We start from the raw sequence: 16,904 nt of genomic DNA on the forward strand, positions 1-16,904 counted from the left end.
AAATCTAGTGCTCTATACATTACCTCAAGTCCAAGAGACACAATTGCAGTTGCTGAAGTAAGTACTGATACAAGCTTATGACACCGCAGACTTGGTTACATGAGTGAGAAAAGGATGAAAATGCTGCTGTCAAAAAGGAAACTACTAGAATTGAAGTCTGTTGATATTGACTTGTGTGAAAGCTGCATCTTAGGAAAGTAGAAAAGGGTGAGTTTCTTGAAAAATGGTAGAACACCGAAGGTTGAAAAATTGGAGTTTAGTGCACATAGATTTGTGGGGATCCCTTGGAGGTTCAAGGTATTACGTTACTTTCATTGATGACTCAACCAGAAAGGTATGAGTTTATTTTCTAAAAAATAAATATGATGTATTTGAAACCTTTAAGAAGTGGAAGGCTATGGTTGAGACAGAGACAAGTTTGAAAGTAAAGTGTTTGAGGTCGGACAATGGAGGAGAATACATAGATGGAGGGTTTAGAGAGTATTGTGCTGCACATGGAATCAGAATGGAAAAGACCATTCCTAGGACACCACAACAGAATGGTGTGGCTGAGCGCATGAACAGAACTCTTAATGAGCATGCTAGGAGTATGAGGTTGCATGCTGGACTACCAAAAATTTTCTGGGTTGATGCTGTTAGTACTGCAGCTTATCTGATAAACTGAGGACCTTCAGTTTCCATGTAGTTCAGACTTCTTGAAGAGGTTTGGAGCGATAAAGAGGTAAAGTTTTCTCACTTAAAAGTTTTTGGTTGTGTTTCTTATGTTCATATTGATTCTGATGCTCATAGTAAATTTGATGTAAAGTCCAAAATATGCTATTTCATTTGCTATGGTGATGAGAAATTTAGCTATCGATTTTGGGATGAACAAAATAGGAAAATCATTAGAAGTAGAAATGTGATATTTAATGAACAGGTTATGTACAAGGATAGGTCAACTGTAGTGTTAAATGTCACAGCGATAGATCAGAAGAAATCTGAGTTTGTTAACTTAGATGAGTTGACTGAAAGTACTGTCCAGGAAAGGGGTGAAGATGATAAGGAGAATATAGAATCACAGGCAAATTAGATTACAGCTGTAGCTGCGGTCCATAGATCTTCCAGGACCATTAGACCTCCACAGCGTTGTAGGATGAAATTTCAAGCAAGTGGGAGTTAGCCATGAAGGATGAGATGGATTCCTTATTAGGGAATCAGACATGGGAACTGACTAAATTACCAGTAGGGAAGAAGGCTTTACATAACAAGTGGGTATATAGAATAAAGAACGAACATGATGGTACCAAACGCTACAAAGCCAGATTAGTTGTGAAAGGGTTCCAGCAAAAGGAGGACATTGACTTCACAAGAATATTTTCTGCAGTTATGAAGATGTTGACAATTAGACTGATACTGGGAATGGTGGCTGCAGAAAATCTACATCTTGAGCAGTTAGATGTGAAAACGACATTCCTTATGTAACGACATGCTTAATTTATCATAAATGAAGCATAAATATTAACAATATCAACCCGAACCAGTGGGTAACGGGGACACCTGTCAATCACAGCGGAAACCTAAGTAGCAGTAAACATAAAAATCTCAAATGTCCAACCATAAAACATAATACCAGAAACATAATACCAGAGTTATCTACATTCCCAAAATACTGTATCTATTTACATTCCTCCAAAATATTTCAAAATACATCTTGGACCCTATAATCAAAACAATTCTGGTCCTAGTACACTACTTACTCTCTAACGGGGTAGCTTAGTATACTCAACGGCGGTCACGACCTGCCGGTCACTCGGGGTCTCCTGAAAAATATATTAAGTTTGGGGGTGAGACACTCTTCAGTAAGGGAAAATAAACTAAATACAGCTGTGTGGTAACATGAACATTTAATGCAATTATACATATACAGTACATTTCATATTTTCGTAAACGTTCATCATGTCATACTGAGTAATCACATGCTTTCATATTTTCTAATAAGTCATATCGTACATAAAACATCTGTTATAACTGATAATACTGAAAACATACCTAGGATGAATAGCTAGCTAATGTCATGTATTACCCCCCATGACAGGTTGTGCAGCCTGAAGGCGGGACCCGATAATGGCTGGCCGACCACTGTCGAGTCAAATATGTTTGTAAGTACGATGAGCCCCCCACACCCTGGTCTGGATTGCCAAGTGGACATCTACAACTCTACATTGAAAGCCACACTGACTATCCATCTCCCACCCCCTCGTGGGGTGGTTAGCACAAGTCTGAACATAGATATCTGATCTATAAATAGTTACGGTACCGAGCTCCTGAACTAAACTGAACTAACATCCGGATTCTGATAACATATATTACATAATCATATAACATCTTTCATAATTGCATAAATGTGGCCTTGCGCCAAATATTTCATATATCACGGCCTTACGCCAAATATTTCATAAATTACGGCTTTGCGCCAAACATATCATAAATTACGGCCTTGCGTTGAACATATCATAAATTACGGCCTTGCGCCGAGCATATCATAATATCATTCTGAAAATAAATCATTTATCATGTATTTCAACATTGTAATGTATAGTACTCTTTTATAATTTCTCAAAACATATCCCATTCGTACATTTATCATATCATGACATTCTTCCATGTAAAATAATATTCATGTCACACATTTTGTGACGACCTGCTTTGTAACGTCCTTAAAATTCATACCATTTTATATATATATATATATATATATATATATATATCCATATCCAAACCTATGCAGCGAAAACACATATCATGCAACATTTACATATTTACTATGCAATACCAGCATCCTGTATATACAGACTATAGCCAAACAAAGATACCCCTCCAGCATCATCTACTCAAAAATACACAATTCTGTCAAAAACTCACCCTATAACCAGCGTAATCAAACTACTCTCTATCCGCAAGCATAATCTGCTTGCCTCACTGGCTCACCTGAAAAATATTAAAGTAATGGGGTGAGTCAACGTTCAGTAAGTGGAAATATGCTATTACTAGTGTATGGAAACTAAGTTAAAAGTACTTTTAAATAGTAACTGAACTGTAATGAAATAAATGATCTATAAAGCATGTCTTTCTTTCATAATTTAAAATATACTATATCGTCTGTATTTTCTACTTTTCATACTGATAATACCATACCATACTTATCATATACTGTAAAACTGTATACATATACATAACTGTGTTTTATCCCTAGGACTCTGTATGTCATGATTTGACCCCTCATGAAAGGATTGTGCGGCCCGTAGGCGGGACTTCATCTGGTCAGTCCTCCAGATAAGTCAATATACTCTACACTACCTCAACCCGGCCAAACTGCATCCTCTCCTAAGGGCGGGATTGGCTGCTACGTCGTTTAACCGGCCCCCTCTACCCAGTGTACTAGGAAGCTGCATCCTCTCCGAGCACAGTTAGACGGTACCCACACACTATCTGAGATATGTTGTTGCACTCTATCTGTATATAGCAACGGTACCGTGCTCTGTAAACTGTATCTATCTGTAATTTTTTCACAGGAATCTGATACTATATACATATATACATATATACATATATACTCTTTTACTGTTTTCGCCATGTTTCCAAAATTATCATAATGTTATCTTTCTGTACTGTAAATATTGTAATCTCTGTATACTGTATCGGTAACATCTTGATGCTACCTCTGTATATCTATCTATATACTCTGTTTATTTACTCTGTATGTTATGGTAATAGGAAACATGACATACTAAATACTGTAATCTCTGTATCTTTGTCTGTATACTCTATATATACGGTTTTGTATAAAACTGTGATATAATATTGATTTGAATAAAACTGTATACATGTATATATATATATATATATATATATATATATATATATATGTCTATTTCATGGAACTACTCATATAAAAACTGTATATGTATGTAAATTTCTCTGTATCATCGCTGTGGACATATATCTATATCTGTATATTCAGTATAGTATGATACATTATAAAAACTGTATACATTTCATCACATAAAAAACTACTCAGGCCACACAAATATTTAAACTCATATTCTGTAAATACTATATAATAAACTGGTATAAATATATATCTATGAAATCTCTGATAGCATTATGGAAATTTCTAGCATAGCATATTTCCCTTTCCTTAACTTTGAAAAGCCCCTATAAAATTCTGGTTTTATACCCGCAGGGTTCCTAACTCAATATCCCGAAAACACAATCCCCCAGAACAAAATATCAGTATTTTCTTACCTACAACATTTCTCATAACTGAGGGAAAGACAAATATTGAATAAAATGTCTTACCCTGAAATTGGGACGAAATCCAACCCAACTTTTCCAGCGATCAGCTCCGGTAGGCTTACACAGAATCTCGCTAGGAGTGTCATGGTAGCCTCAGATCTTCAATCCGGCGAGAAACAGGCCCAGAAACGAAGAGAGAAGTGAAAGAGAGTCGTAGAGAGAGAGGGGCGCGGATAAGTGATAAAAATCCGAGTTTTCCCCTTATATACTACGACCTTCGTTGACGAGACACGTCATCTCGTGGACGAATCTTTCAATAAATTCATCGACGAATCCCTGTATTCGTCGACAAATTTTAGGCTGCCCCATAACCCCTCTTGGTATTTTCTCGTCGACGAGTTTCCTTATGTACTCATTGACGAAGCCCTGTATTCGTCGATGAGTTCTAGCAATTCCTTGAAATTATTATTATTATTCCCAACTATTATTATCTCCAAAATGCGATATCGTCGACGAAGTCTACTGCCTCCTTCTATTCCTGTTTCCACTTTTCCTCTCTCTTTAATATTTAAATATCTGTATTTTCTAGGTCGTTACATGCTTAATTTCCATATTTTTTTTTTATAAAATCAACAGCATAAATCTCGGCAGATCATAATCCACTTGGACCTGTGGGTACTAGGGATACATCAGAACATATAGCAGAAGCTTAAGCAGCAAGAAATACACAATCATATACATCTCATTATATCATTCATCACAATACCAGAGTTACTACAATCACTGTATATATATATACAACACTCAGCCCAAAAAGATGTCTTAGGGCCAATTCCACAAAATACATCTGACCCTATCAAAATACTTACCCTTCTAGAAGGGTAGATTTACAGCTCTAGATCAGCGAGGCTTTTCTCGCTCTCCTATCTGGGGTTCCTGAAAAGTTTATAAAATTTTGGGGTAAGACACCTCTCAGTAAGGAAAATAAACTAATACCAGTGTGTGACAACATGAATATTCCGTGTTATACGTATACCATATAAAACATAATCAGTAACTGTTATATCAAATCTGGGAAAACATATATATCATCAAAACATGGCAGAACATACTGTATTTTCATAAACATATTTCATCTCATATCATAATAATACAACAACATTCCTAGTAGGTTAGTTGGCTGTTGTCATGTATTACCCCCACATGACTGGGTTGTGTGGCCCGAAGGCGGGACCTGACAATGGTTGGCCGACCACTGCCAAGTCAAAAGTACAGTCTGTAAGTCTAATGGGTCTGCCAGACCTGGTCCGTACACCAGAGGCGCTCACACACTTCTTATAAACCACATCGACCATCCAAACTCACACCACTCCGTACAGCGGCGTTAACACAAATATCATAATCACGAAAACCATGGACACATAGCAATGGTACCGTGCAAGTGCTAGCCTAGACCAAGCCAACTAGGTTCTGATATCATATAACATATACTGAAACTGTGATACATGGATATCTCATATCATTAATTATCAGATCAATCATATCATTTAGCATATTTACATATATCATGATAAATCATCGGCCCATACGCCGGTATTACACATTTTATCATAGTTCGGCTCGTACGCCGGCAAATCACATCCATAGCTCGGCCTGTACGCCGACAAACATATCCATAACTCAGCCCGTACAATGAAAAATCATAGCACAGCTTGTACGCTGACAGATCATACACATAGCACAGCCCGCACACCGGCAAATATATAAAAATCTCGGCCTGTACGCTGATTTTCCATTATAAAAATCCGTATTATAATTACATTTACAGAAAACAGTATTTCATAACATTTTATACTCATGCCACACTAACAGTTTTTTCATATGTTTAACATATCATCACTTTCAACAGTATTTTCTCAAATAATCAATCATATATATGAACATATTTACTTTTCTGAAATCAAATGTTATATATACATATATTTTCTCAAAAAGAACAAGTTTAGTTTATCCTGATTTCTGAAAAACTCTTAAGAAAATTTGTCCCGCACTCGTAGGGTTTTTCGTTCAACACCTTGAAAACAAAATTTTTCAGAACTAAAGTTTAGAATTTCTACGCGTATATCACTTCCTTCAGCAAGGTGGATGAATGAGTTATTGCCACCATAATAATTATAAGCTGCCCACATGACCTATATTGGTGGATGATGAAATTTAATTAATAATTGAACTCTTCCTACATGTATACCTCTCCATTATAATGGATAACTGCACAGTAACCTGATAACTGCTGTTGCAGCGCGCAATAAATTAACTTTTGGACGACGCGGGCGGACGCAGGCACAAGTTAAAATAATTAAATGGTCGTGCTCCATATGTAGGCTGCGTCGATCGGCAATATAATAAATAATTGGAGAGAGAAGCGAGAAGAAGGCAAGGGGGCATAGCTGGCAGTAGGGACAGTGGTTGGATTATAGTTGCATAAAGGGGGTGAGAAAGTGGGTTTCATGGAAGGACCAAAAATGGTGTCATCTTGTGATGATTAGTGTGTCTCATCTAGGACTCTTTGTTTTTTCAATTGGAATGCGTAAAATTGGCATACGGGTTGACCGACGCTTGACAGTCGTGCTAGCTGTTGCCTGCGAAACAAATTTGTATGAAGGGGCCGGGAAAGCTATTGACAATTGACTCTGTACGTCCTACTTGTCGCTAATGGGCGACTTATATTACGAAACAATTATTCGCGTCAGGGGCAAAATTTTGTATGAACGGGCCAGGAAAGCTAGATAGGTACAATTCATGTTCAACTTGTTACGTACAAGAGATAAAGTATATGCGATGTAAAATATTAGAATTTCTAAATATTGATAGAAGAAAAGAAGCAGGCCGACATTTAGGTATGCAAAATTTGTACAATTTATCTATTACCAAATGTTAAAAGCAAAAGCTTCTTCAATTATTTGATGATGAAAGTTATATGTTGGGAATTAAGAACAAATTTTTAAAATCTATGAGAAAAAAAGTTAAAAAAAAAAAGAATACATGTCGAAGAAAAATCAATCACATGCACAAAACAGTATTTACGTGGTTCGATAATTTCACCTACGTTCAGAGAATTATAGGGATTTCACTATTATCAGGAAGAAAATACAGAAAGTACGACAGTATAATGCTCTCCCTCTCGCTCTCTCGTTAAGTGCGACCGCATAACCCTAATCATAAAAACAAAATCATTTTATATACTACGCACAGGGTTCCGAATGGGCTACAAGACGAGCCCAAAAATTTTTCAGCCCAAACTTTTGCTCCATGGACTAAGTCTTAGGATAAGAATCTCTCATTAAAGAAAAGACGGATCATCATCCAAATTTAATGTAATTAGGCTCCACAAAAGCCCAATATTATAGTATTCATGCATGCTGTTATGAAATAAATAAATAAATAAATTAGAGTACCTTTTTACTTTTGGTTTCTCATTTAAGAATTCCTTTCATTAGTTATAAGAATAATGTAATTAAGCTAATGCTGACTAGCATAATTTTCATCTGAAGGATACTACAAACCCATTTTACGTGCAATGAACAAAAAATTTTATTTTTATTTATTCTTTATAGGTATCGCCCATCAATCTATCAAACTTTTTTCTCTGGTTTGCTATTACCCAGTGTTAAAATATGTTCCACATGAAAGGGTAATATGGACATTATTTGGACTTAATGAAATCAAGTGGTTATTGGATTTGAAAAAGAGATGTACGGTTACTTAATTAGTGAGAAATCATAGGGTAAGTTATTTTCTTATACTTAATTAGTGAGAAATAATAACGGAAGTTAAGTTCATAATATTGCAAAAAATAATAATAATAATCTATAAATAATTATTTTAAAGAAGGTAGGAGAAATTTTTCATGATTTTGAAATCACGTTCAATCTGTAGTAGACATGACAAAATTGATAAAAAATCGTCAACGCGAGTTGAATATTCAACCCTTTTAAATTAATTCATAATAAATCCGCATGTTAAATGAGATGGATATGATTTACAAATTTTTCATCCACTTCTAGCTAAATGGTTCGATTAGCATATATTAGGTTTTAATAGATTTTTGCAAATTCGTTAACAATTATTGATAAAAATCATAGGTAGTTCTATTTCATATGCTCATGCTTATCGGGCATTCGCCTAACCAGCATAAGTTAAATTGGTCAAGGTCTAATCTCATACTCTCAACTCTCACACTACTATTTGTGCCTTTAAATCGATTCCAGCGCCCTCATCAAAGTCAATTCCAAATGTCCAATTGTTGTAATCAAAACAAAAGTCCTAAATTCATGATCTAAAAATAAAAATATATATAACTTTGTGAGTTGTTATTTAAATGTTTAACAATTTGTCAAGTTATAATTTCAAAAAACAACTTCAATCATTATGCTATAAAATAAATTGTTTGTTGCATAAAAAAATTATACTTAAAATATAAGAGATGTATTATTTAATCATCCGCCGCCCATTACCTAATCGAATCGGATATCAATTGTAGGTTCTTCGTTCAAAAATTTGCCTATCATTCAACTTGATCCGTTTTGACAGGTCTCATATGTAGAGTGGAATATTGTGAATTATGAGTATGAAAAAAATTAAATGATAAATTTGATTTAATTTCAATTAATTTCATTTGTCCTTGAGTATTATAATGTAAAACTTGAGAATGAAAATTTCTTCCTCATCTCAAAGGGCTGCCCTTTTCTTTTCCCTTTTTTTTTCTCTGTGACACTGAACTATATAGTTTTGATTTGATAGTTTACTGGGGGTAGGAAGGAGAGACAATGGGCTGAGTCAGCAGGGCCCAAGGTATTCCTAATGCATTAGCCCATTTTGAGAAGTACGGCCAATTTTATGAACATGCTTTTTCTTGGACTTTCCTGTAAAATTGATGGATACTTTGCGGGCTATTGAAGCCTAGGCCCACTGTTGGGATTCTCATGGTAGTCTTCAGCAAAGGCTCAAAGCCCACCTCCGCAAGGCTGGAGGAGATCCAGCGTCGTCCGAGATTCAACTGAAGCGGCTACAGCGGCAGCCACAGCAGAGTTCTGGCGGAGTTGCGGAGGTAGTTCTGGCGGTGAGATAGAGAGAGAGTTGAACGACAGCCAAGCTGGAGTCCGACAGAGTTACAGAGGGAGTTCTGACGGAGGTAGTCGCTTGATTCCTGGCGAGCCCAACCCAACGTATCATCCCCTTAATTTCTCCGCGAAACGTAATTTCGTTGGCGAAATTTTGATGCTTGTTTAGAAAGCTACTCTCCAACGGAGAAATGTTTCCAAATTTTAATTTTGATGTTAAAAAGTTTCCAAAACTTGTTTTCCAAAATTTAATTTCCATATTTCTTCCTCAACCGCCCTGCACAGAAAGGAAATTAAATACCTGCTTCATGGCCATGGTACATGGGAACTGGTTACCACTAAATAACTGTAAATTAGTAGTTCCAAATGGCTATTTCGTGTAAAACTTAAAGTTGATGCGTGAGACTTGTCTCTACAGGTTATAATCAACGTTAGACCTTCAGTCTTGTTGTGAATCCTGCTACTATTAGAACTGTTTTGACAGTTGCTGTGATGCAGGGATGGCCTTTGAGACAACTCCTTGTCAACAATGCATTTTTACATGGACAGTTGACCGAAACATTCTATATGATGCAACCCGTGGGATTCAAAGATGCCTTGAAACCTGCTAATCATGTTTGCATGTTAAATAATGTCATCTATGGAGCAGGCTGCTCGAGCCTGGTACTCGGACTAAAAATGACAATCATGAATCTTGGTTTTCAAAATTTGAAAGTGGACTCCTCTTTGTTTGTATATCACCAATATTCTATTTTGTGCTATTTATTGGTATGTGTGGATGATCTAGTTATCACTGGCAGTGACATGAACTTTGTGTCTTATATCATTGAACAATTTCTGTAATGATCTCAAAAATATATATATGATGAAAGTAATAAAAATGATCATTAAGTTAATATCAATATAGAGGTGTTTTTTTTATAAGATCCTTGATTTCATATTTGATGTTTAAGAAAGACCTTTTGTAAGAACCCGACCCGAGAATTTTGGATTAAATAAATAAGAAAAGAGAAAGGAAATTAAAAGGAGAAAAATAGCAGGACTCGTCGACGAAATTCAGACGTTCATCAATGAGTGAATACCGAGAGATTTTGGGAATTCTAAAATCTCAGGCTCGTCGACGAATGCCCTTCTTCTGCTCGTCGACAAGTGTTCCAATTTGTTGACGAGGCTGACCGGATCAAGGGGTCTATAAATATCAATTTCACTTGCTTCATTGCTAAGAAACCAAAATCCTTTTTCTCTCTCTCTTTAGAATTTTGGGTCGTTTGTTACCCGAATTAACGATCCGACGTTACTATGTGGATCAAGAGGAGAATCTCTACGTTTATAGCGGATCATATTTTCGTTTTGAGGAATTTCGGATTTTATCCCAAAATCGAGGTAAGGGTCCGAATTCGTTTTTGGTTTGATAGATCTGTAGTATATAGGATTGTATTGAAGTTTAGTTCTTCGGTTCTTAGGTTTTGGGAACTCGGGGAAAGGTAAGAGGATTCTATTTATATTAGTTATTTATGAAATCGGAATCGGTAAAACTGTGGTTTCCGATGATACGGATGTTTTGATTACTTATTTGGAAAAATCTATCAGGCGAAATTACGAGATTTTCGGGTTTACGGTTTTTGGAAAAAATGGGGTTTCGGGTATCATCTCAGTTTCGGTTGGAAAAATCATATTTTGAATAAATTGTATTATAGGGATGACCCTACCTTTATTTATGATAAATTGTATTCTTGAAGTAATTATGATGTAATTGTTTATTTGCTCAAATAAGTGGGGCATGAGCTTGTGTTTCTAAATGATTGAAGTTGTGATATGAATGAAATGAGATATAGGAACAGGAGTTCCAAATTGTTCCAAGTTTTGTGAAAATGCCGAGTCCTAATAATACCGTAGAGGATATATCAAAGCAGGCCGGATTAAAACGCTATAGGCTGAGATATTGAACTGAGTCGGAATAATACCGTAGGCGGCTGAGTCTGTTAACTATTGTAGGCTCAGATGTCTGGCTTTTGCTGAAGAGTGTGCAATACCACTAGACAAGCCGGTTCATACCGAAGGCTGTGAGAACACCAGACTTGCATCGGTTCAATGTTGTGGGGGCTTATGCTATGCCAGGTTACCAGGGGCACCGACTTTTGCCGAAGGGTGTGAAATATCACCAGACAGACCGACTTAGGTCGAAAAGTGTGACGATACTAGATCATATTGCTTTGTATCTTATGTATACTATAACTATATTGTGAACATACTGGAATTGTGAAATGTTATGTTTTACTATTGAAATAACATTCATGTGCCACACACTGATATAACTTGATTCTTCCTTAGTGAGAGGTGTTTTACCCCTTTCATACAAATGTTTTTCAGGTCCTTCGAGTAGCCGACACTAGCGTCCTAACGTTTCAGGAGCGTGGTTGTTGGTTAGCATTGTCTAAGTACTTGTGTAAGTACTGATCTTTGGTCGAGTTGTCATTTTTGGGTTATGTAGGCGCCCGGGGGTATGTGTTGTATTATGGGACTAGATCCTGGTTTTGTATGGACTCTGGTATGATGTTATGATTTAATAGGTTGAATTATTCCGCTACATATATAGTGTATGCGATTGTGGATAGGGTATACGTGAAGCCTACGGGGTTGGAACCTTATATTGTGTAGTATCATGGATGGTTGTATGATACAAGGACATGTTAGGTTACTAAATTACACCCTGGGGCCCATTTTCGGGTTCGGGGCGTGACAACTTGGTATCAGAACTAACTGGGTTGTTAGGTCTTGTAGACTTAGTTAGGCGTGAACATGTGAATATACTAGAGTATAAGAATGTAGGGAATGGGTAGAGTAGGTCAAGGATTGTCTTGTAGTTAGATAGCAATCCATCCCTAGGATTACATCAAACCCATGCATATCAAACACGATTAGACTGGCAGGCAACCTCCTCCCCTAAATCTCTATCGGGTATTCCTTGACCACTCTACTGCATACCACCACTAACCCTGATGGCGTATCTACACCTAACTCGACCTCTAATGGTTGAGCCTCCACTCCACACCGTTTAACAAATTCTCGAGATATAAAGGAGTGGGTTGCACCCGAATAAAAAAGAACTACAACATTATATGCTAAGGTGTAAATGGTACCTGTCACCACATTGTCGGCGTTCTCTACATCGCCCGACGTCATCGAGTACACCCTAGCTTGAGCGGTGCCTCCCTGGTGACCACCTCGAGGTGCCTGGTTACCACCCTAATTCTAAGCCTGTGTTAGAGGGAAAGTCACTGTCGCCCGATAGTCTCGTATCGAATGCCCTAATTCCCTGCACCTGTAGTAGCCCATGAATCAAGACTTGCACTCGCCTCAATGATGCTTTTGGTACTTGGGACACATTGGCTTCTTCGAACTCCCCTGGGAAGCCTGAGATCCTGACTGCTGCTGCTATTGGCCCAAAGGACTACCAGACTTCTTCCAATAACTCTTGCTGGAGCTTGACTGCGGATTTTGGGGAAAATGCCTCTTCTTCTGATTTGTCTCTCTCTCTCTCCCCCTTTTGGATGCTAGCTTCATCCGCCATAGCTCTATCAACAAGCTCGTAAAAGCCCTGGACCATCAACGCTACCACCTACGCACGTATAGCCTGCTTTAGGCCCCTTTCAAACATATGAGCCTTCTTCGGCTCATCTGAAACCATATGAGGCATAAAACGAGATAACTCCATGAACCTAATTGCGTACTGCTGCACCCGCATCGATCCTCGAGTCAAGTGGAGAAACTCCTCAGATTTCGCCTCATGGGCGGCGATAGGGAAGTATCGTGCGAAGAACACCTCCTTGAAGTGACTCCAGGTAGTCGACATGTACCTTGGGCGTTGCTCCTTGACCACCTTAGTTGATCGCCACCATCTCTTAGCCTCCCCCACCAGCGTGAGGGCAACGTATTTAACCTTCTATTCCTCTGTGCACTTAGACACCTCCAACAAATCCTCCATCTCTTATATCTAGTCCTCCGCCGCAAACGAGTTTGGCCCTCCTGAAAATGCAGACGAATTTGTTATGGAGAACTACTGGTACGTGCAGCCTCCATCTGCAATCATCTGATCTTGCTCCCTGGAACCCCACCTGGGTTCCTTCCTAGCTTCCTTGCTATATTGCGGAGGAACACAAGAGCCTCAGTCTCATCCTCACTGGAGGCATCCAGGTAATTTTCGCCTCCTGCCATAATCCCTTTCCCTTTGGGTTCCATCCTGTACACACGTAAAATCCAAACAAATCATTCCACATTTAACACAATAAATGCAAATATGGAACAAGAAGATTAAACAACACGTATTCTAGACACCGACAGCCCATACACACTAGACCGTTTATCCTTTCATCTCGACATCCGAGTCAAGTCTCTCAACCCAGAAATGAAACCATCGATGGATTTACCATGGTTTTCCCCAAATCGTCATTCCAGGTAAAGAAAAAAAGATCATCAAAGGAAATCCCACCTCCGAGCCTCCAGACTAAAACCCGACTAACTCTCTAACTCTATCTCATTACAGCCAATACTCTGGTAATTTACTCTCTGATCATCAAAGTTTGCAGAATCTAGCAAACCTAGGCTCTGATACCACCTGTAACACCCCGGTCCCAACTTATGGCCCGGGTGTTACTATAGCGACGTATATGTACCTAATATACTTTTCCACAAATATATACGCAACGAAAAACATAAACATCCATCAAACTATTACCAAAGTTCTAACTGCCTGATAGATACATACAGCTATTCCAACATCCATATACAATACTGTATGATACTTGACGCATCCTTGAGTCTTACAATATTTTACAAGTTCTAAAAACCTATAACATATCCTAAAAAATCGAGCACGTGGATGATAGGGACCTGAAAAGACAGTTTGTATGATAGGGTGAGATACCTCTCAATAAGGGACGATTTAGGTAATAATAGTGTTGATTAGCATGCTTATAGTGTTTAACAAAAACATAAACATATATAATCATTGTTTTTGTAATTGTAAAATACGTAGCCCATTTTCATCATATGAACAACCCCATAGTATATAAAAACAACATACATAAATGTAAAGATATGCAGAATAGGACATGCCCTTAAACTTTATACCATGTATAAATCCCCACAATCGGGGTTGACCGCCCCTACTGTCTCAATATGGCTTGGGTACACGATCAAGAGGCAAACTCACACTAAGACAACCCCTGCTGTCTTAATACAGTCTAGGTTCATATAGATCAAAAGTATGGTGCCCTCACTGGCAATGGATCTGTGCCTACACTATCAGTCCCTAGGGTTCTTAAAGCATATCGTGCAGTTTAAGCAATTTAAACACTCTTTTGAAATCATTTCACAAAACACATCATTATGTGAAATCTGGTCTGTAGCCTTCAAATAAACTTCCTGCATTTTCACAACAGTTCCAATATTTCACAACATCAACACCTGCTACATAGTTTCCCACATTTGAAAACAACCCGAAAGTAAATATAAATAGTTAATATCACAGTATGAGTTTTTAACAATGAATACAACATTTCCAACCAGTGAAAAGGTTTGGAATGACAGGTACAATATTCTAAAAATATAACATTTGAATTTAACCTGTTCGTTTTGAAAATAAAGTCGATTTACCGAATCGAGGCCCAAAAACCCTAAAATCGCCGTAACTCGATATCTAAGAGTTATTTTAACATTTCAATCGATTCATATTGTATAAATCACTGTATTAACATAACCCTTTTACTTGCGTGTGAATCGGAGTCCGAAACGACCCGAAATTCAAGCCTTAGCTTTCCAAACCCCGAACCTAAACGATTCAAAATAATGGCATGAAAACCCCGAAACCTAATACTCGAAGAACAACACTTCAGTATAATCTTGTATACTACAGATCTATCGGACCAAAAGCAAAAATCGACCCTTACCTAGATTTTCGGGAAAAACTCAAAAATCTCTAAAATGAAATTATGATTCGTAGAACCTATAGAGATTCCTTCCCTGATCCACTTAGTGACGTCGGATAGTCGATTCCGACAACACACGGCCTGAAAATTTTAGCGAGAGAGAGAGAGAATGAGAGTTTATAAAGGAAAACCTAACTTAGCCTTTAAGTAATCAAAATAAATATCTCCTCCAAGATATTTATATATAAATATCTCAAAATATCTCCTTTCAAAATATCTTCTCCAAAATATCTCTTTATTTATTTATTTATTTATTATACATTTTTTTAATCGGGTTACTACATCAATGGTAAAAACTAAACATCCCAAATCCTTCAAGGTTTGAGGTATTACAACTTGGAGTTCAATTCTCTTTAAAGGACATGGGTCAACTTCATTTTTTATTGGGAATAGAAGTCATTTCTACTAAATCAGGTCTCTTCCTCTCATAACACAAATATATTTGGGACCTCCTATCTAAAACCAACATGACGGGTGCAGTTTTTACTGCGCTGTCCACAAGCATAACTCTAAAGTTGGTTGATAGGACAACATCTTTTGATAGTACCGAGTTTCAAAGTGTCATTGGAGGTCTCCAATATTTGTCTCTCACCCATCCAGATATTTGTTTTTCAGTAAATAAACTCTCATAGTTTATGCACAAACCCACAATAATTCATTGGGTAGCTGTAAAGAGACTCATCCGCTACTTGAAGCAAACAATCTTTTGTGACATTCACATAAAAAAAAAATTCTAGTTTTGATCTCACAACATATTCCGATGCTGATTGGGGGGTAATTTTGATGATTGTACATCGACCTCCACATACATTAGTTTTCTTGGATAAAACCCCATATCTTGGAGTTCAAGAAAATAAAGAGTTGTAGCAAGATCCTCAACCAAGAGCTAAATATAGTTCCCTTGCAAATGCAGCTTCAGAAACTGTGTTGTTGCTATCACTATTCAAAGAACTCGATTTACCAATGAAAGCTTCATTAAAACTATTATGTGATAATTTGGGTGCAACTCACATCAGTTTTAATCTAGTGCAACATTCTCAGATGAAGCATATTCAAATTGATCTACATTTTGTTAGTAATATGACTTAACATGGCATTCGCAATGTTCATCACGTCAACACTCAAGATCAGTGCAAATATTTACTAACAAAGCCCTTGTCACGACAATATATAGATTCTCTCAAAATAAGATTGCCTTAGTCGATGACAGCTCCATCTTGCGACGGCGTATAAAGGAAGACTCCTCAAATCAAGCACAAGATCATACAACTAGATTGTTAGGCTGAAATTTGTGTGTAACAACTATAAATTTTTTGTAACAATTAGGCAAATAAAGAGTCAAATTTTTGTAACAGTTAGACTTATTTTTAGCTTTTATTCATAAAATAGATTCTGTATACTTGTATATATTTTCATACAAACATTTGTAATGTATGTGTGAAATATTCTTCACGAGAGCAATAAAAAATTTATTGTCAATATTTTTAAACTTCATCACACTCTTCCCGCAATTCAAATGCCC

At 37.1% G+C, this 16,904-nt stretch overlaps 1 long non-coding RNA gene across 1 annotated transcript; it reads left to right on the forward strand.

The window, feature by feature from the left end:
* The first annotated feature begins 9,252 nt into the window (after nucleotides 1-9,252).
* LOC131162042 (uncharacterized) lies at nucleotides 9,253-10,291 on the forward strand. Its single transcript, XR_009138673.1, has 2 exons — nucleotides 9,253-9,466; nucleotides 9,894-10,291. It is a non-coding gene; the product is annotated as an uncharacterized LOC131162042 (long non-coding RNA).
* Nucleotides 10,292-16,904: the final 6,613 nt, after the last annotated feature.

The sequence above is a fragment of the Malania oleifera genome, chromosome 8 (genome assembly GCF_029873635.1).
Source record: "Malania oleifera isolate guangnan ecotype guangnan chromosome 8, ASM2987363v1, whole genome shotgun sequence".
Taxonomy (NCBI): Eukaryota; Viridiplantae; Streptophyta; class Magnoliopsida; order Santalales; family Ximeniaceae; genus Malania; species Malania oleifera.